This window comes from Telopea speciosissima, chromosome 11, assembly GCF_018873765.1.
Source record: "Telopea speciosissima isolate NSW1024214 ecotype Mountain lineage chromosome 11, Tspe_v1, whole genome shotgun sequence".
In the NCBI taxonomy this organism is placed as follows: Eukaryota; Viridiplantae; Streptophyta; class Magnoliopsida; order Proteales; family Proteaceae; genus Telopea; species Telopea speciosissima.
In genome coordinates, this window is record NC_057926.1 from 4,969,797 (window position 1) to 4,992,437 (window position 22,641).

The 22,641-nt window shown below is 40.0% G+C and overlaps 1 long non-coding RNA gene across 1 annotated transcript; it reads left to right on the plus strand.

Annotated features, from left to right (window-relative positions):
* The first annotated feature begins 5,338 nt into the window (after positions 1-5,338).
* LOC122646552 lies at positions 5,339-21,336 on the plus strand. Its single transcript, XR_006330646.1, has 3 exons — positions 5,339-5,422; positions 6,163-6,164; positions 21,323-21,336. It is a non-coding gene; the product is annotated as an uncharacterized LOC122646552 (long non-coding RNA).
* Positions 21,337-22,641: the final 1,305 nt, after the last annotated feature.

The following is a 22,641-nucleotide window of genomic DNA, read 5'->3' on the forward strand; positions in this document are numbered from 1 at the left end:
ACTACTAGTAAATATTCCTAAACATCATAAGACTGTTTCTATTTAAGGTATTAGGTAATGTTAGGACACAAGTATTTGGGTTGAAAATTGAAATGCCTTAGTTTACATTGTATTGCATGAGGTTTTAAATAATACATAGATGCCCCAATCGGTTGGGTGATTACAAGGATCTATAAATATCTTTACACCTATTATCACATGTGATAATAGAATATTATACAAGGATATTATACACATGGCTTGCCTAAATTACATTCAATCACAGCTCCAATAATCCTTAATCAAATCTTCAATTTATCCCCAATCAAATCTTCAATTTGTCTCCAATCAAATCCACAGAGTTTCTATACTTGTCTTCAATCAAATCCTTAGGGAGTTGAACACTCCATATACGTCCATAGGTAATCATATTACTTGTGTAACTGTACCTATCTCTTCTATTTTGTAAAGTTGCAAAGTTTTAACTCCCAATTCCTTTTGGTTTTGATCGAACCCCTTTTTTTTGGTTTTTTTAAAGTTTAATAGACTTTCTTCTAGGCTCAAACATCAGAGCAACTCTCTTCACTCATTATAATGCAAGTCTGCAAGAGCCATCCTTTTCATACTTAAGGACGACATGGTAGTAACTTTTTATTTATCAAAAGAAAACATGGCAGCAACCTGTTTTCAGTATACCACAGAGAATTGATGGAGAATGCAACCGTAAAATAAACACTCTCACAGTAGTCTCGGTAGCTCACAGTAACAGTCAGTTGCAATGAATATAAAATATAGACTAAAGAGAAGATGAAAGAGAAGAATAGGTGACGGACCCTCTATTCCCTTTTCTCTTCTCCATCAATCGCACAGGTCAGATTTATCTCCCATATCTCAAGTTCTTTCTATTCTGTTTTGCTGTATTATTCTGCTGTTACACTATGAATTACTATTTTCTACTATGATTTTCATTCCACCAGAGACCGATTATTCTAGGGTTTATTGAACCAGGGACCACAAACGAGAGAGAGAGAGGTTTTACGGTCGAGTGTTGCAGAGAAAAGAGAGTACTTGGACGGTGGAGGTTGACAATAGCTGTGAGCTCCGATTGGCAGTGGTTCCCTTGCTTCGGCTTGCGGACAATGAGAGAACGATGAGAACGCTTGTATGTTTTTCTCATGAGAGATAGAGAGATTTTATCGGGCACATTTTCTCTCAATTTGTTTCTTGAAATAGAAAAACATTTTGTGCCCGCTTGATAACCTTACGGGTGTTTCTATTCTGGTTATGTGCTGAGAAACAGCAGAACAGATTTTTCATATTCTATGCTGATAAACCGTTTTTGACCTGCTTGGTAAACCTGTTCTGGAGAACTGTTCTCCTTTCTTTTTCCTTTTTTTTTTTTTTTTAACCAAGGACTCTATGTGCTGATTATAACAGGTGGTACATGAGCTTTGCTCTGGAGAAATCTGAAGATGATATGCCCTTCAATCCTCAAATCCTTCTGCTCAAAAAGCCAAATTTGAATGCGAGCTACCAAGCAAATGGGTTTCTCATCTTCAAACCAGAAAATTAAATTGTGAACTAAAAAAGATGCAATTTCTAACTAGACAAATCTTCAATAACAGGATCCATACACCACCAACCCAAAAAAATATCTACAACTTCAACATCCCAGAAAACAATCTGTTGATAGTTGTAATTATAGAGCTACACCAAGAATTTGGGCCTCAAATATAGAATTAAGAAACTGATGCATGATGAACCATAGAGACTGGAAGAAATCAAGCTCTGAAAGAAAATAATACCAGGGTTCAGATTGAGTCATAGAAATCAAAACAAAATGTGAAAATTTTTTATTCTAGAATTCTCTATTAAAGTTCAGGAACAGAAGGGCATCTAGTTACAGAGGTACAAAAAGAAATTGATTTAGTTTTATTGGGTTGCCGTGGAAAAACACTAAGAATGAAAGTAATTCAGAGGAGATTTTAAGATTTCACAAGACAAAAGGGCATCTAGTTACAGAGGTATAGAGAGAGCGAAAGAGCGAGAGAGAAAGACAGAGAGAGCGAGAGAGAAATACAGAGAAAACGAGAGAGCGAGAGAGCGAGAGAGAGAGAGAGAGAAAAAGAGAGCGAGAGAGCGAGAGAGCAAGAGAGCAAGAGAGAAAGACAGAGAGAGCGAGAGAGCGAGAGAGCGAGAGAGCGAGAGAGAGACAGAGAGAGCGAGAGAGTGAGGGAGAAAGACAGAGAGAGGGTACCTATGCTGGCTTCGACGATGGAAGCATCAACTCGACCTCAGCCGTTAGGATTTTCTTCTCAGACCTTGGTGAAGAGGACAGCAGGCTTGTGGTTGTGAAAATGAAAAAGTATGTAGACTTGTCGAAATTATCGGGCACAGCTTTTAATTTTCAGCACAGAACTACAGAACATGTTGGACATGTTCTGTCAAAAGTCTTCCAGGGAGCATAAATTTTGATTTATGTTTCCAAAAACACTCACAAAAAACACTTAATTATCAAGCGGTTTTTGGGTGTTTTCCCGTTTCTCGAAACAGAAAAACACCAAAAACTATTTCTCATAAGGTTATCAAGCGGGCTCTTTTTTCCTGTTTTTTGACCCATAAATTTTGATCTTTATTTCTAGAAACAGTAGAAACACAATAGGTTTATCAAACGCTTTTCCTGAAGCATGAGATGGCAAAGGATTAGGATATAACTCGGGTGCTATAAAGATCCCACAACAAATAACAAGCCCACAGCAGAGGTTTGGGGTTGGGGAAAGAATAGAGGGAGGGGGAGATGGGAGGGTGGGACATGGTGGTGGGGTAGTGGAGTTAGGTTGCAACGGGGGGTAGGGCCAGTGGGGTTGCAGAGGAGGGAGGAGGGATGGTGATGTGGTGGGTCCCATTAAGTTTATTTTAAGGATAAAATTGAAAAAATGAAAAAAAATTGAGTAATTAGATTAGTTATAATCTGGTTTAGGTACCTCAAACACAATATGTGAAACGTCAAGTACCTATGTTTTTTTTTTTTTTTTTTTTTTTTTTTGGTAAAACATCAAGTACTTATGTTATAATTTGTTAAAACATTAGGTATCTTGGGTGTCAATTATCCTTTATTGTTTCACTTGGCCGCACTCATTCTTTCTTCCCAATGAACCCATTTTTCTTGATTTGGAAGGTGCGCATTGCGTTTGGTTCGAAAGGCATGGTTTTCTACGGTCAGGCCCCGCTCCCACTAGTCCAACTAGCTAGTGAGCGGTTCTTTCGGGTGGGAAGCAGGCCGGGCCGTACGGTCAGGCATCTCCCACAACGCAAACAACATTGTTCGCCACCACCACCTTTTCAGGGAGAGCTAATGCTTGTTGGTATTTTGGTTTGACACTGCTTCAGACCCAAAAAGAAGCAAACTACGTCTGAGCTAAGCTTGGAGATGGAAGTCTTCTTTCGTTTCTCGACGGTGAAGTGATAAACTAAATAATTGTTCGCCACAAAAAAATAATTGAACTTAATGCTCTGCTAGTTTGATTCAAGGGGAAGAAACCGTGGAGCTGAAATAACTCACTTAGAAGATTATGTGGTACGATAGCTTCTTTATCGTCTAACATTCTTGCCAATACATTATCCTCATTCTACTCCGTATTGTAATCTCTAATAAAGAATATCGCTCCATGAGCAAAGGCTCCTGCCATGATGAATCCTGCGATGTATTGATGATGAGTATTTTATTTATTTTAATTTTTTATTTAATCATAATGCAACCCAATACTGATCTAAAATGATACCGATCCAATATGATACCGATTTGATCCGTTATTGATCTGAAATGATCCCAATTCGATATTGAACCAAAACATTACCGATCTGATACAGCGCAATGGCACTATGCCAATCATCATAGCGTCATGGCGATATAGCATTGTAGCAATCTACCGCTATGGCGCAATGCCGCAATGGCGATACAACACTATGGTGATCTATCGCTATGGCAATCTGATGATTATGCTATGACGAGCTACTGTTACGATACTATGACGCTATGGGGATCTACCACTATGGCACAATGGCGATATGACACTATGGTGATCCACCGCTATGATGATATGATGATTTAGTACTATGACAATCTACCGTTACAACACTTTGATGCTATAGTGATCTATGACTATGGTGATCTGACGATTTGGCACTATGACAATTTGCCGTTACAACAATATGGTGATCTAGCATTCCATCGATCTATCATTGTAGCGCTATAGCTACCATCACAGGTATTATGGCAATCTAGTGCTGTAGCAATCGCTATAGTGATCTCCTCTATGGAGCAATGGTGATATGACACTATGGTGATCTGGCGATATGATACTTGACGTTATGACAATCTAGTTCTATAGCGATCTACTGCTATGGTTCTTATCATAAAAAAAAATCTACTGCTATGTTAATCTAGTGCTACCGATTACCAAAACCATGTCTTCATCGGTCGTGTCAATATTATGTATTGGATTGGTGATACGTATCAACCAATACGACCGATACTTTGTATCGTATCAATGTCCATTAAAAAATAAAAAGAAGTTGAAAATGAATAAAATAAATGATGGAGAATAAAATAATTACAAAAATTGGAGGAAAGAATTTTTTTAAAAAAAAAAAATTTGATGCGAGAGAAATAAAGTTGAGAAGTAGTAGCCCATCATATCGCCTCTTTGGACTACAACGTGCCAGGTTGGGAGTAAGGTCCTCGTACAAGAACTTGAACCAGACTCTCTTTATTCTGCAAACGAATGGTATTTTTCAACAAGAAAATGTGTGGATTCCACCAGTTCATTGGTCTTCTGATAAAGTGTAGATCTGATCTTCTGTTATCTTAGTTTAGTGGTTCGCCAAGATTGCCAACGTCCATAGTAAGATGAGATCTGTTCACTATCAATGGAGAATTGGGTTCCAGTTGCTCATCCTCACACCTCTTTTAAATTGCATTACAAAGAAAGAACTCTCGCTACAAATATATAGCGAAACCCTATACAGGACTTTTACTGAATCACCCATATAGTCCTTAAAAAAAATTCTTGGGGGCTACACTCCTAAACCCCCGCATAGACTCGCTTGTTCATCAAGGCCCCACCAGTACAATAGATTAACACGAAAGTGGGCCAATTCCTTTGAATCTTGCGGCCTATAATCCTTCGAAATCAACCCACAAATCCAAGCAACAAAATACAAGACACCATACACCCAACGGCATTTTCTATCATGATCACAATGGAAATTTTGAGTTTCCAACACTAAAAACAAATCACTTGGTTAACTAAATATTGCTTTGGTCTCTCATGTTTTTCTTTGTTTGGATGATGAAAGCAGCTTCAAGAACTTCACTCAGCTTTGGAAGAAGCAAAAGCAGATATTGTTGGCCTTTGGGCGCTAAAATTTCTAATAAAAAAAGGTCAATTCTTATCTGATGTAGACTGGGTTATGCACATATTTCAATGACCCATATGAAATGCTTTAGCTAACATAAGGTTGAATGGATAAAATACATAAAAGATATTCAACAATTAACTAATCAGAGATCATTTCCTTCTTGGTCCTATAGATTTTATTTCGGATTTCCCTCCTGATATTCAAAATTAATTAATCAGAGATCATTTCTTTACACTTTTTTATGATAACACCCACCCATATTTGCAGCAACTGACAAATTAAAAGATGGAACTTAAAGCCTAATAAGTTTAAAGCAACAAACATAATAATAAAAACTGGATGGAGGTTACTCAGCAGGATTTCATATCTCAAAAACATAAATTTATGCTCTTGATGAAAGCATTAAAACATATCAATAAATATAGGATTGATTATTAGGGAAACGGTTTTTGATCAAAGGCTTGTCAGTCTATTCTTCCTTATAAAAACCAAGTAGCAGAGAACCCATTACATAACAATACCTAGTAGCAGAGAACCCATTACATTAGCATAACAAACACCAAGAAGAAGGAATAGAATTTCTATTATGGCTTGGTTAAGAACACCGGCATCGTCGCCCTTGTCCATAATGGTATTGGTCCTCATAATGGTGGTCATCACCATGGTTGCAGAGGGCCAAGGCGTAGTATCTCCACCAGGATATCGATATTTCATCGATGATCCACCACGACTACCATGTTCTGCACTTCTCTACCCTCTTAGAAGTTGTGTGGTTCAGTACCTGGAGTCTAAATGGAGTCAGAAGAAGCAGATCAGCTACAGCCAGGAATGTTGTGAACACATAGCTCATGTCAATATCTTTTGTTGGAATGCTGTATACCCTTACTATCCTGACTTACCTTACCATATCAAGAAGAGCTGTAGTGGTAAAAAGGAAGTTAAGCTAGAGATTACACCACTCGCTAGCTAAGAATGGAAAACTCACAGCCACGTCTATTTCATCCATTGGTTAGAGAAGATGCCTGTTTGTGTTTCTCCATTGGTCTGTGCTTAATACCATGACCTGTCACAGCTTGCTTATCAATAACCACGTATCTAATAATAAGAGTGTATCTGGATCCAGTTACAGTATTTTTTTTTATTTTTTTTTTTTGGGTCCTTTCTAGTGAATTGGAGAGAAAAGACAGATTCAATGATAAATACTAATTGAATGGGTTAATTTTTTGTATGGAATTAGAATGCAATTTGATAAAGACTGGTAGGGTGTGCACACCCAAAAAAAAAATGTACTGTATTGAAAGGCCCAATCTCGATATATGAGTATTAACCAGATAAGATCAATACATAACGACTTTAAACATTGGGCAAAGGATAGGAAGTACCATTTGACAAGTCTTAAAAAAATGATACCCTAACAGCAAAGTCCATGGCATACCATCTCAGTGACATGAATGCCAACCTTTATAGAACCAAATCAATCATGTCAGAGACAGTTGTCAAAGCTTCGCCTAGGCCCGGCTAAGGCGTCCCGGCGGAAAATCTGTAATGATGTCGCCTTATTGGACAAGGCATCTGCTAAGCCTCACCCCTGCAACTCAACTCCCCCCACCCCCGATAAGGAGGAATCAACAATAGAAACAATACCACCGCGAGCACCATAGCAGCAGTAGCAGTAGCGTAATAAGGAGAAGAAGATGAAGATGGAAGGAGGGGGGAGAAGGAAGAATAAAAAGACTGAAGAAGCAGTAGCAGAGGCAGCCACTGAAATGAAAAAAAAGATAGAGTGAGTGTACCTATTTGAGTTCCAACGCCGCTGCCACTCCCTTCAACGCCATCGCAGCCTCGTTGACAACAAACAAGACACAAAGTCATGATTCTTTCAACATTGTGCATAGAGCATATTTCTAGGATGACAAGTGGTTTTTGCTTTGCAATTCCCTCTGGCCCTCTAGTCCCCGTTTCTAGAATCCATTGACATCGAGAATGCCCTCAACTCCCCCCTTCTTTAATAAAATATTTATCTTATTGTTAACAGAATGCTAATGGCTGTAATGCTTGGATGATCAATGTGACCACCAAGCCCTTATATTTATAATTAAATTCATAAGAGCAGGAATACAAATAAGCCCCCTCTCATAACCGACTCTAATGAATGAGTCGACTATAGGGGGGAAAAGACCAAAAATACCCTTGCGGGTTACATAACTCAACACTCCCCCTCAAGTTGGTGCATAGATATCACACATGCCCAACTTGGACAAATTAGGATGAAACAATTTCCCACCAAATCCTTTAGTGAAGACATCAGGAAGCTAATTACCTGACTTTACAAAAGGCATACAAATATGACCACTTTCTAACTTCTCCTCGATGAAATTTTGGTTAATCTCCACGTGCTTGGTACTATCATGTTGCACAAGATTGTGGGCAATGCCGTGGGCAATGCTAATTGCAGCCTTATTTTATCAGTACAACATTATTGGGCGACGAACAGAGACACCAAAGTCTTGAAGTAAGCTTTGAAGCCATAGTAACTCACAGATTCCCTGCGCCATAGCGCAAAATTCTGCTTCAGTACTAGATCTTGCCACAACATTCTGCTTCTTGCAACACCACGTGACAAGGTTACCTCCTACAAAGGTACAATAACCTAAAGTAGATTTTCGATCACGAGAACCACCCAGTCAGCATTAGTGTAGGCCTCAACACGAAGATGATCATGTGGAGACAAAAGAATTCCTTTTCCTAGAGTTGAGTTCAAGTAATGGAGAATGCGAAGAACAGCAGACATATGAGTGGAGTAGGGATCATGCATAAACTAACTGACCAGACTCACTATAAATGCAATGCCTGGTCTAGTATGGGAGAGGTAGATCAACTTCCCCACCAATCTCTGATAACGTCCCTTATCAACAAGTTCACCATCTTTTTCCTTCAAACGGGTAGTAGCTTCCAAAGGAGTATCACAAGGGTGACACCCTAACAAACCAGTCTCAGAGAGAAGACCTAGGACATACTTCCTTTAGGAAAGAAAGATGCCTTTGGAAGAACGAGCAACTTCAATCCCAAGAAAGTAAGTACCTTAGCTTACCTAGATAACTTATTTCAAATTCTGGTCCTAAGAAAGATTTCAGGTGAGAGATCTCATCAACATCTTTGTCGGACATAACTATGTCATCGACATAGACTATGAGAACAGTAACTTTATTTCCACAATGCTTGATAAATAGAGTGTGGTCGGCATTACACTGTTTGTACCCTACAAAAATCATAGTTTTATAAAACCTTCCAAACCAAGCCTGAGGAGACTGCTTCAACCCATAGAATACCTGCTTCAGTTTGCAAACTTTGCCATGAGTCTTGCCACATGAAAAAAACCCAGAGGAATCTCCATATAAACTTCCTCTTCAAGCTCTCCAAGAAGAAATGCATTCTTGACGTCCAACTGTTGCAAATCCAAACCCAGATTAATAGCATATGACAAAAGAACCCTAACAGTGTTTAACTTTGCAACTGGAGCAAATGTCTCCTGGTAGTCGATCCCATAGGTTTGAGTAAACCCCTTAGCTACAAGTCTTGCCTTGTATCTATCCACTACCCATTTATCTTCTGCTTGACTACAAACACCCATTTACAGCCAACCGGTCTTTTGTTTGGAGGAAGAACCACTAGCTCCCATGTCTTATTTTTTTTTTCTAAGGCTTTCATTTCTTCCATCATAGTTGTTTTCCACTTTGTATCTACAAAAGCCTCCTGCTACTTCTGTGGAATAGAAACAGAGGAAACAGAAGACACAAAAGCACGATAGGAAGAAGAAAAGGAATCATAGGAAACAACATTGGATATGGGATGTAAGGTACATGTCCTAGTGCCTTTACGAACATCAATAGGTAACTTAAGAGAAGGATCCTTACCAAATGGAGTAGTAGGCTCTGGATCAAAGAATGGCGACTAAAGGAGTAGAGTTGTTGTAGTGGTGGTAGTCTCAACTTGCCCTTTTTGCGTGCGAGTTCAGGTATAGACTTTATCAACAGGAATCTAACTCATAGGTCTTCAAACAGATTGCTCCCCCTGAACAGGAACCAGATGAGAAGTTGGGTTGGGTCAAGCTCTACTAGAACATCATTCCCTTTAGAAGGAAGATCTTGCATAAGTAGTATCATAGGAACATGTATTATAGCAAACACATCTTCAACACCCATAGAATCAATCTCCCCTTGAAGAGGTAGTTGGGAATAATAGGCTAAGGATTCATGGAAGACAATGTCCATAGTGACCAAGGTGCGTCGTGAGGGAGGATGATAGCACTTGTACCCTTTTTGAGTAGCTGAATAACCCAAAAAAATACACCGAACACCACAAGGATCAAGCTTGCCATGAGGGTGATGGTTACAAGCATAGCAAATGCAACCAAAGATCTTCGGGGGAACAACAAAGGAGGACCCATGGAGAATGCCTGTAGGCGCACGATCAGCAAGAACCCGAGTAGGCATGCGGCTGATCAAGTAAGCAACGGTAAGAACAGCATCACTCAAGTATTGAGAAGGAACATTTCGGGCAAACATAAGGGCCCGAGCAACTTCTAGGAGGTGATGATTTTTGCATTCAGCCACACCATTTTGGGCAGGAGTGTCTGCACAGCTGATTTGATGAAGTATCCCATTGTCAGCCAAATATGTTTGGAACTGACCCTCCATGTAATCTTTGCCAATGTCACTATGCAGAATTTTTCAGAGTCGCATTGAATTGGGTCTAAACCATACGGTGGAAGAGCTGAAAACAGCAAAAACTTCACTCTTGTGTTGCATCATGTATACCCACGTAGTGTGGGTATGACAGTCAATAAAAGTAAAAAACCAACTATGACAAAAAATGGATGCCCGACGAGCAGGACTCCATACATCAGTATGAACTAAAGCAAAAGGGGAAACACTTCATTTATTCAAAGGGGGATAACTAGAACGAGTCTGTTTGGCTAAAACACAAGCCTCACATCATAACTCATCCTTATTACAATTTTTTACCGAGGAAATAAAGAAGCTAAAATCCGAAGAGGAGGATGTCCTAGCCGGCAGTGCCATTGATAGAGGTTAGGAGATGATGTTGAATGTAACTAATGAGCAGGAGAAGAAATTGTTGTGAGAGAAGTCAAACCCGTGAAAAGCAAGTAGAGACCATCATGGACCTTACTGCCCCCAATCGTCGTCCATGTCACCAGATCCTATATGACACAATGAGAGGAAAAAAATGTGATTTTGCAATTCAAATCCTTAGTAAGACTACAAATTGAAAGAAGATTAGTAGAGAAAGAAGGAACATGCAAGACAGAGGATACTGTAAGGCTAGGAGATCAACAAATAGAACCCTTTCCAGAGATAGAAGGAAGGGAATCATTAGCTACTCGAACAGTGTCTTTCTCGGAAGAGGGAGAATACTGGTAAAAAGTTGGGAGGAACTAGTCATGTGGTCAGTAGCACTAGAGTCTATAATCCAAGGACTAGAGACTGCTGATGCACAGTGACTACCGACTGGAATACCTAAAGCAAAGTGAGAACTAGAAGGGGCAGCAGGTGCAGATGGCATGACAGGTGCAGCTGAAGATGCCTTTAACATGCGATAGAAAGCTTGAAGTTCATCCAGAGTGATACCAGTGTCTGTAGAATTAGTTGTAGAGGCATTAGTGTGCTTAGTTTTGGGCTTGGACTTTCCACAACCATGTTTGGCTTCAAAATCAGCAGGTTTACCATGAAGTTTCCAGCAGGTGGTTTTGATGTGGTATTGCTTATGGCAGTGCTCACATTTAATAACCTCCTCAAAGGTATCACCAGCATGAGAAGACCCATCAGATATGGGAGTAGAACCAAAACCAGTTTGTACGGCAGATCGATCAAAAGAAGGAGGATGGCAGCCCGTCTATTTTCTTCGATATGAGCCAAGGCATAAGACTGCTCCAATGTAGGAAAAGGTGATCTGGTAAGAACTTGAACACGAATCTGGTCGTATTCGACATTGAAACCAGCCAAGAAATCATAAACTCTGATCTTGTCCATATGTTTGTGGTAGGTAGCGATGTATGTTGCATTCTTGGGCTGGTAGTCTGAGTAGTGATCCAGGTGTTGCCATAAGCTACGAAGGGCAGCATAATACTGGGAGATGGACAGTTCTTTCAAGGTGGTTTCATGAATTTTCTTACGGAGTTCATAAACCTGAGCATCATTGCCCACCTGACCGTAGGCCTCTTTTGCAGCAATCCATATCTGAGTAACAGTTTCCAACAAGCATCTACTGGCGAGATCTGGTTGCATGGAGTTAAGTAAAAAGGACATAACTAAAGAGTTATTGGAGATCCATCGATCCTAAAGAGGACCTGTTGTAGATGGCTTCTCCATAGTTCCAGTGATGTGTCCTGTAAGCCCTCGACCAACAATGGTCAAGTATGTAGACCCGGACCACATCAGGTAGTTCGTACCATCGAGTTTGATCGAAGCAGTAAAGGGAAGGTACTCATTCCGCGGCTGCCCATCAGTTCCAGAGGAAGCAGTAGAATTGTCATACATCAGGACACAATCAAATCACCTGATCGAACCAACAAGAAGACCCCAAAAAAATAGATTACTGAATTTTTGGGAAAATTGATCCTAAGATGGGGAATTTCAAAATCTCCAAAAATACTTGGCAGAAGGGGCCGGAATTTGGATAGAGTGCTCCTCTAATGTAGGTCAAACTGTCCTCCAAAAATCAGCAATATCTGGAAAAAAAAAAAAAATTGACTCCAAATCAGCAAAGTCGATTTTATCAAGGTTTTGGAAGAAAACCCTAAAAGGTTGAAATCGCAGGGATCAAAAACTTCAATGGTTGTTGATGATGATGATAGTTGTTGCTCAAGAGGTGAATTCTGGATCTTCAAAGGTGAAGATTCCACAATCGCAGAAGGGAGCAACAACTATCGATCCCACAAAAAAGGTTATTTCATTCCTTGATCAAGGTGGTATATAGGGCAGCAGCTAGATCAATAGATCACCTCATTAGTACTGCCCTTTAAGATAGGAGAGAACCAAGAAGAGAAGAGAAGAAGAAGAAGGGAGATGGAGATCGAGAAAAGAGCAGTAGCGATGGAAAATTATGTAACCTATAGCAGATCTAGCTCTGATACCATGTTAACAGAATGCTAATGGCTGTAATGCTTGGATGATCAATGTGATCACCAAGCCCTTCTATTTAAAATTAAATTCATAAGAGCAGGATTACAAATAACCCCCACCCCCCTCATAACCGAATCTACTGAATGAGTCGGCTATAGGGGGAAAAGACCAAAAATACCATTACGGGTTACATAACTCAACACTCATCTTATATACTAATTCCCTAGATGGTGGGCCTTGGTGCAACGGTAGAGGTTGCTCCACGGTGACCAAGTGGTCACAAGTTCGAGTCTAGAAACAGCCTCTTTGTGAAAGCAAGGGTAAGGCTGCATACATTATGACCCTCCCCAAACCTCTTAGTGGCGGGAGCCTCGTGCACTGGGTACACCCTTTTTTATATATTAATTCCCTCAACCCCCCTTTTAATTACTGTTTGTGGTAGAATCCATCAACAATGCCCCCAACCCCCTTTCTTTAATAAGATATTTGTTTATCTTATTTTAATATATTAATATTCTATTTATTATACCGAAAGGAACGTAAGTGAAAAAGTTATGTATAAGTAAGGCTTCCAAAATCTTTCTGGACATTTTAAGATTGAGATGATGACAAATCTTACGAGAATACATTAATAAATACTAAAGCGCCTAACGGCCTAGGGCACCTAGGTGGTGCCTAGGCAAGTGCCTTGTCACCTAAGCGCTTAGCTGGCCCTCGAACGCCTTGGATCGCCAAGCGCTTTGACAACTATGGGCAGCGTGGAAATGCCAGCATAACATCCTACCAACTAAAAGCTACCCTACACATGATCCAGGGCATAGATCCATGCCCTTGTTTGTGAGGATGACCAAGAAGACCTACATCATTTGTTTCTTTAATGTGAAGTGGCCTTCAATGTGAAGTGGAAAGGTACACATAATCTACATCAGTTCTTAGGTTTTAGACTCATCAGTCATAACATGCTCAGTTTCAGTGAGTTGAACTTAAGCCCACTTGATCCTAAATCTCTGCATGGCATAAAAAAATTCATACTATTTTATGGGCACTGAGATTGCTAGCCATTTGGACAGCCAGGAATAACATCATTTCCAGAAAGGTATATTGTGCTGCAGGTCTCTGATGTAAGGAGAAATTGCACCCGCATTTCACTATTTTGACCAAATATGCATGCAAGATTTTTTTTTTTTTTTGGTAGGTCCTACTCTATTCTATTCTAAGGGGGAGGGAAGGTGTGAACCAGGAAGCTTGAACCCAAGACCTCCTAGTAGCAATTGGCTTTTATGCACCACAAGCTACCAAGTGCGCTAGGCACTTGTTCACCTATAAATCAATTAATGATTTGATTCAAATCAAAACAGGAGAGAGATCCCAGAAGTTAAGAGTGGAACAATAATACCTTAGAGTTCGTATAACTGACCTCTTACAACAAGCTGGCACATGCAGCCAACTATAGCAGCTACAGAAGAACTATCTGCTCCACCTGAATGAGGAAGCCAAAAATCCAGAAGCTCCACTTCTTCGTAAATAGTCCCACAACCAGCAACCAGGTCCAGAAGCTATGCATGCAAGATCATTTAATAACGAGAATCATAATTTAACTACAATACCTTTTCCTCTGAGAATTGTTGAATCAGCCAGAAATCATGGCCAAAGACGTCGAAATGAGGATTCACTGCCATGGAATGTAGAGAGAGAAAGCGGGTACCCTTACTCAAATCTAAGTGTTGACCCCATTAAAGTGTTGTGGCCAAAGGTTGAAGGGAAGATGGAAGAGCCTGCAATGAGTTTTTAGAAGAACGCTGTCAATAAGTTAGAGACAAAGATTAGAGTAAAGGAAAAACCACTTGTGTGGGTTCTCAAAGGAATCCTTTAAATGTTAGGAAACAGAGACCAGAGTAAGGACGGACGAGCGTGGTATTGATTTAAAAAAGGACTATGAATGGGTTGGAGATGAAGATCAGAGTGGAGGAAGAACTCAATAATTATTGATGACAGAACCCAGATCCCAGAAGACAAAATTAAGCATTTTTCTATTATTCCCAACTTAGAACTCCACTATTTACTCGAGGAAGAAAGACGAGAGCACTCACTGAAAAGTACAGACAAAATTCAACAACCAGATCCAGATCTGCATTACTCATTCAAGCAAATAAATTTGACACATTAAATTTGCAGGAAAAGAATGGTGGTACATGGGCAGATATAAAGCCGACTTATGTGAGCGAGCACCAAACTTACCTGGAATATACTTGAACCTAAATAGTCCCAACCCCTCAGGTATGCACTCCCACCACAAATAATCAAAGTTGGGCCTGAAATCCATGACCTTCTACTCTAATTTATCATAATTAACAACTTAGTCATCAATTTCACCTTATACAGCAAGCTCTCAAAGTTGCAGAGATCTTCTTCCCACCAGATGTAAGAAACCCAGGTGTAAGATGTCCACCAGAAGGCAGCTGAAGAGCCCAATAAGATTAGGACAAAGGGGAGATCCGGTATTGATTTGCAGAAGGTACTACTAATAACAGAAGAACGAGCAAGCTCGGGCCAAAATCAGGCCTCTGTGCTTGCAGTTGGAAGGGATGAGATATTGGTTGGGTCTCTCTCTCTCTCTAAGATTCTTTCACAAAGAAAGGGTATTTTTGTGGAACTATAATATTCATCAAGTCCCATTGTGGAACGATGGATCTCACATGCAATTGACCAAAAGATGTAGTGTGGGTACAAGTTCTATAAATGTCAAGGACCTGCAGCGCAAACTTAGCCTTTTCAGAAATAAAAATCTGCATTTAGGAACAGCTGCCATGCATGAGATAGAAAAATCACTGCAGCATGTAGCTTATTTGAACACTTTAATGGTGGTCCTACCCAAATGTATGGTGAAGATAAACCAAGTAGCCAAGGACATATACTTAAATGGCTGGCTGCGGAAGTGCTCGATCAGCTGAACAAATGGAGGCACTAACCCTGACAGTGGGATTGCAGCAGGCTTTACAACTCAACATTAAGGAGATGGAGATAAGAAGTGATGCAAAAGGAATCCTTGATTACATCAACTCCCATGAAATAGGGTCTTGGTCTTAGAGATTAGAGGACCAGCAATGGAGAGAAGAAGATAACTTGAAGAGAGAAGGCACCGAGAGAGGGAGAAGAGCCAGAACACAATAGAGAGAATACCCCCTATCATTACTAGCTATATATTTTATATTGATAAACTACCGACTCTTAGTAGGGATCCTACTAGGAGTGGATGACTAATTACAATAGAAACAAATAACTTCATAAGTCTAAGTACAAAAGGAAACAAATAAAGACAACTAAGCTATTAGATATGATCCTACGATACACTGTTCCATGGATGTCCATGGAACACCACCCCACAATACACACTTTTAACACTCCCCCTCAATCTAGAGTATCTATATCTCCCATACCCAGCTTAGAAGTTAGAACAACCACTAAGAAATGCAGGCCGAAACAACGCCTTTGTGAACATATCACCATGTTGATCGTTGGAGTTGACAAATGGAATCCAAAATAATTTTGCATAGCCGCATTTCTCACAAAATGACAGTCGAACTCAATATGCTTAGTCCTCTAGTGAAAAAACTGGATTACCGGCAATATAAATTGCAGCTTGATTATCACAATACATCTTCTTAGGTTTCGCAACTGAGAACCCCAATCTTGAATGAGAGATTTCAACCACATCAATGATGGGGGTACGATGTCTTGTATTCTGTCGATTGGTTTGTGGGTTGATTCCAAAGGGCCGTTAAGAGGTCGTAGGCCTCGAGGCCTCTTAACGGGTTTCACTATAAATATGTAACAAGGGTTCTTTCTCTGTAATGTAATTTGAGAGAGGTGTGAGGACGAGCGGCTATAACCCTATTCTCTATAGATTAGTGAAACAGATCTCATCTCACCGTAGACGTAGGCATGCCAAACCAAGTAAATCCTTGTGTTCGTTTGTGTGATTGTTGTTTGCAATTTCCATTCTTTTCTGCATCGTTTTAGGATTCGTTTCAACAATCAATTCCCCTACAGCATGTGTCATAGCTCTATACTCAGACTCTGCACTAGACCGAGCCACAATAGTCTACTTCTTACTCCTCCAAGTCACAAGATTACCACTAACACAACAACAACAACTACTCAGCCTTATCCCAACTAAATGGGGTTGGCTAATGTATAAGGGTTTGGATGGGTTTTTTTTCCGGTGCCGGTTGCAGACCTGACGCACCAACCCTCCTCCTTTATCCGGGCTTGGGACCGGCAGCAAACACTGGCAGAGTTGATCGGTGATAAAAAAAAATCAGCCCAAAACAGTACTCCAGCAGCTCACGGATGTTTGAAATGTAATCTTCAAGACGGGGAACTTTCTCTTCAAAAAATTTAGGTGGGATCACAAACTCTATGTGATCGACTTCGATATCATCAGTTGTGTCCATTGGGTTGTCCATGAATGTGTCTTCGACCTTCTTTGCTTCAAACTCGAGCTCTTTAAGTTCTTCCTTGTCATTCACAGTCTCCTCAATGGTTTCTTCAACCACCTCGTCAAATGTAGTACCAAGTTCCACGTCACCTGTTACCTTAACTTTTGCTTCAAATTCTTCAATGTAAGCCTCAACATTTGAAACATAAAGGACTGACTCTTGTCGACTGAAATTTCTGGAACGTCTTCAACATTAACCTCAACTTCATGTTCCAGTTCACTAATTGGAGGTTTTTTCTCTTGTTTCTCTTCCATCTTCAAAACTTCAACGATTGTCACGGTAGCATCCGTTGGAGGTGGAGGGCGGTGACCAAATATGGATTTAAATGTTTTCTCAAAAGAGGTCATTCGATCTATTAGTTGTTTCACGCTCTCTTCAAGTGTAAGTGCTTTTTGGGGGTAATTTTGTCTAGGGGAGAGCTTTCTTTGCATATGTTCCGGTAGGTACTTCTTTTTCAACTCGTACTTCATCACTTCCCAAGTCCTAGGTTCACGTCTTCTAGCTCTGAGTCTCTCTTCATGGAATTTCCACCATTTTCTAGCATAACCAGTCAATTGGGAGTAAAAAAACCTAAGCTTCCGCTCCTCTGTTGGGTTGTACCAGTCAAAATATTCCTCTAGAGAATCCAACAACTCAAGGAGTAGGAATGGATCACTCGGTCTAGCAAAGTAAGGAACTTCTGACTTCACCTTCCTTGTATTAACATCAACCTAGCTAGGAGGTGATAGGCTCTGATACCAAATAATGTAAGGAATTTGTTCAACTAAGAATCACTCTACAGTAGAATCAAAGATAGGCCAATAGTAGGTTCCAGCAACAATGATCTCTAGTTGAATGATGAACAATTCAGTAATATTTTCCAGTTTATAGATCTTCTAACCAGCAGCAACAATGAAGCTTCAATTGTATCTTAGATGAAGATTAACTCATAGCACAATATAATAGAAAGAAAGAACAAAACAGAAAAGTAGAGAAGGGGAAGAAAAAGGGATAGAAGAATAGAAGGAGGGGGTTGGGGATAGATGGCTATCTCAGCCTTGGGCCTCTCACCCACAGCTATCTCAGCTGTTGAAACAATGATCTCTCTCAGATGTCAGGCAAGCAAATTGCAACTTCATTGATTTTAAACTGTTGAATATTACAACTCATGGCCTCTTTATATAGATTAGCCAGGCTTCTCAAAAATAGAAAGTTGAAACTTAGAAACTTACAACCAAAAAGGAAAGAACACAAAATTAGAAAGTACTCAAAATAGGAAACTACTTGCCTAATTTCAATTTACTAAAAACCAACTTGCTTGCTTGCTGAACAATCAACATATAGGAAATAAAAATACAAACAAATCAGTCTTCTAGAAGCTTTCCCACACAAGGCAGTATGGCTGTGTAATGTAAGACTTTAACCTAGTCCCAACTACCTACAACACAAATAACCAAATAGCAGCCAAAACACTGCAACCGAAAGTCTGAAACAGAGGTTTACACATCAGAAAATTGCTAACCCCAGAACCAGTTGTTCCCCAACTCGTATGGGACTGATACTCCTAACAAGTAAAGGTCCAATAAGGGTGATGAATCCCAAGAAATCTCAGTTTCGATTGATGGAAGGTAAACTCAGATTTAGTAAGTTAGTAGAGATCAAACCAAACCAGCCATGAGAAAGTAACCAAACTTGGATCGAATGATGCTTGTCTAGGGTAGAAACACTGCTGAAAATTTCAATTCATTCTGATGGTTGAGCTGGAAGATATGACAACAACTCCCAAATAGAAACTAATTCTCTGCAGGCCAAACTAGCCACCAGTTTGGGCTCTAACTTGGATCGAGTGTAGAATCTATGGAGAGGGGGCTCTGCTGCCAATTTGGTAAAATTCTGTTGGGTAGAAGTGAAATTATGGGGGTGGAATGAAATAGAAGGTTTCAGCTTGTGTAATGGGGTGAAAGTGAGGATCGAGTGGAGAGAATGAATGGGAAATGGTGTGCTACAAAACCCAGCAGGGTTTGTTGATGGAATGGGGGAGTTATGAAATTAGAAACTTGCAGTCAAAGGGGTTGCAGAGGGTTGCAGAGGTGTAACAATGGTTCCTATCAATGGGAAAACCAGCAACAATGACAACAGTGTTGGAGAAGTGCCTTCAAGCTTCAAGTGATGATCTTCAGCAGCAGCAGCAGCAGCAACAGCAACCGAGTGGAATCCTTGGCAGTGGAATGATCACAGCAGTTCTCAGGCTCGATGGAGAAGATGACAATGAAAGGGTTGGGATAGGTGGATTTGGCTCTCTCAGCCAGGCTCCTTCAGCCCCTCAAGTCACAATTCAAACTTCAGAAAGGAAACATAATGTACTAAAAGCAATTTTCATTCACTATAGAAATCGTGGGGACAGGCATAAACAGCCTTACAATATAAAGAGGGCAATACTTGCACCTCAAGTAAGAAAGAAAATAAAAACTTGACATAATAAGAGCAACATAAAAATAGAAACTACTCTAATTAACTATGACTGAAATAGATTAGAAACATAATAAGATCTTCACTCCTTCCACATGATCCCCACCATAAGTGATATCGGCCAGTACTTGAAGTCCAAAAAATTTGTTAATAAAATTGACAATAATGCCCCTCACTTAAAGACTTGAATCACTAATAAATAAAAGACTGATCTGCCCCATAATTGTTCTAGGAATATTCTCACCAAGCCAAATCAAGGGGCTGTGACACTGTTCACGTGAACAGTAACGTGAACAATGTTTTAGCCTCTTTTTCTTCATGTTTTGTCCTACATCACTGTGACATCGTTCATGTGAACAGTAACTAGGGTACTGTTCACATGAACAGTACTCGTGAACAGTTTGTTCTAAATTCTATTGTCATTCTCTTCTTCATGCTTCGATCTACATCAACAACACCAAAATCGGACTCGAGGCATTGGGTTAGTCACTATTTGGCTGAGATGAGTGAAGCCATGAACCAAAGATTCTTTCCTACCGACTACAAGCAATGCATGCACCTTAGATTTGCATAGTTGAGGAGTATGTCATCAGATTCTACTATTTCGCCATTCAATCTGATTTTGAGTGGGATGAAGAGGTATTGGTGGCACAATTTCGCAATGGTTTGCACCCTCAGATCAGTGTTGCACTAGCATCCAATCGACTGCCTACAATGGAGGATGTTGTACAGGAGGCATATCAAATAAAAGAAAGTCTAAAGCGGTCATCCACTCAACGGACTTTTACAGACACTTTTCCTAGAGGTAACAGTTCCAATCTACAACAGTCTTTTCCCCATGTAAAGTTATTCAGAAAACCACACTAGTGATTCATCTATGGCATCTCCACAACCTATCCGACCATATTCGGCACCTCGGCGTGATTTCGACACAACATCTTCACAACTTAACCGACCATATTCTCCGCCTCAGCGTGGTTCTGACAAACCTCTTGTGAAGTCAAAGTCTGTCATTCAGTGTTGTACAAAGGATACGAACATATCAGTGCTTAATGTCCCAACCATTTGGTATCTTATATTGATAAAGACTCTTTTATACCTTATGTTCCAAAAGAGCATCACTATTTTGAGACGGTTGATTTCGAGGTAGAGCGTGAGCCGGGTGAAGTCAGCGGCAATGATAGTGATGTGGACGACACCCTTGTTATGTTCTTCGCCCTGTTTTGACCATTCACAAGGTCACTGAAGATGAAGATTGATGTTGCATCAGTATCTTCCAGACCCTGCGTGAAGTGCAATGACCAATTAAGTAGTCTGGTGATCGATGGAGATAGTTGCACTAATGTCATCTCTAAAGACGTTCGTAAGCTGGGATTGCAGAAAGAGTCACATCCAATCCTTACAAGGCCAGCCATTCTCAAACCGGTTCAGATCAATCAACTTTGACCTTTAGTCATATCAAATTAGACCAATCCAACCCTACAAACTAATACCCCAAACCTTTGATATATATATTCTCTGACTTAACATTCTGCATGTACCTTGTATGTTAAAATAAAAATGAAGCTGGAAAAATTAGAATGATCTTAAAATCCATTGTCTCAAGGGGTCTTCATTGTCAAGGTGATAAATTTCTCTTCACGGCTAGTCTTTATCACAAAGAATAAAACCAGCATCTAAGGAAAAATAATTTGAATGCGACTAAAGCCCCTTTGAATTAAATGAAATGCATACCTTTGATAAAATAGCTGAGGCATCCTGGATTCTGTGATTTTCGTTTCTTCAAGAACTCATTCAAATCTGTGAGAGATCAATGTTGCATCCTGTTAACAGTTGGTTCCAGCAACTCATCATTAGCTTCCTTCTCATCCAAGCACATATTCATGTCAATTTTCACTGACAGAAATTATAGTACAAGAAAAGTCTAATAAATATGTTCTTACTAGCTAGGCTATTCCATTAAATGCTGCTGGAAATATCACGAGTCTTTCAAGAAGTTCATCATTGCCTCTTATCAAAATATGTAATAGAACATGCAAGCTAGATATGCACATATTACAAAGTTCACAAACTAATAGTTTAATTCTTCCTCCCCACCTGCTTTTTTGATTCCCTAAACACCGCACCCAAAAAAAAAGCCAAAGATAATTTCAAGCGCTAAAGATTATCTGAGCTGTTCAGTTTTCAGTAGACAAGATGGCCTAGTTGATTATCAGTCCATTCAAGTTCTAACCACACCCCAAACATAACTAAAAAAAGGGCGCCCAGTGCACAAGGCTCCCGCCACTGCGGGGTCTGAGAAGGGTCATCATGTACGCAGCCTTACCCCTACTTTCACAGAGAGGCTGTTTCCAGACAAGAACCCATGACCACTTGGTCACAATGGAGCAACCTTACCGTTGCACCAAGACCCGCCCTCCCACCCCAAAACTAAAAAATCAGGAGAATGCCTCTATCTGGTTACACATCCTGTTCAAGCATGGTCTATGAAATGGAAAAGTAAAAAGAATCAATGCTTGGTGATATCCAGGAAAAAAATTCAAGGAAAATAAATAAATAAATAAAAGAACACCTTCCCCTTCCTCTTTGTCTATCATTCTGTGGGTGCATGTGTCACACACACACAGAGGGAGGAAGGGAGAGAGGGGCTAACAACACACCAGAGGTGCCATTAATAGGTTAACGGATCTGTCGGTGTTAATACAATACAAGAGCTGAAAACTCAAATCTAGAGCCGTTAATAGGTAAACGTATCTGTTTGTGTTAATACAACAAGAGCTGAAAACTCAAATCTGGATTAAGCAATTCAATTTCCAAGTGCACTATTTGGAGGCATCAGTAAGTAGATACTTATCCTCTGGACAGTGGACAAAACCTCCACATATGGACCAAAGGAAATAGAAAAATATTAGGAAAGATAATAAATTGTAGAGATGAGAGAAAGACTCCATCATAGAGAGGTAAAGACCTGAAATATAGAAGAAAAAAAAACTAGAGAGAGATGAAGAAGATGGTTCATCTGTGGTTGCAGCAGTCATCCCCAACATCGAGAAAGCACTATAGATAGTTGCTGTTGTACGAGGACCTAATCTTCAATCAGGATTCTACAACAGAAATGCGCCTCAGTTGTGGCTCACTACTAGTAGGTTGCA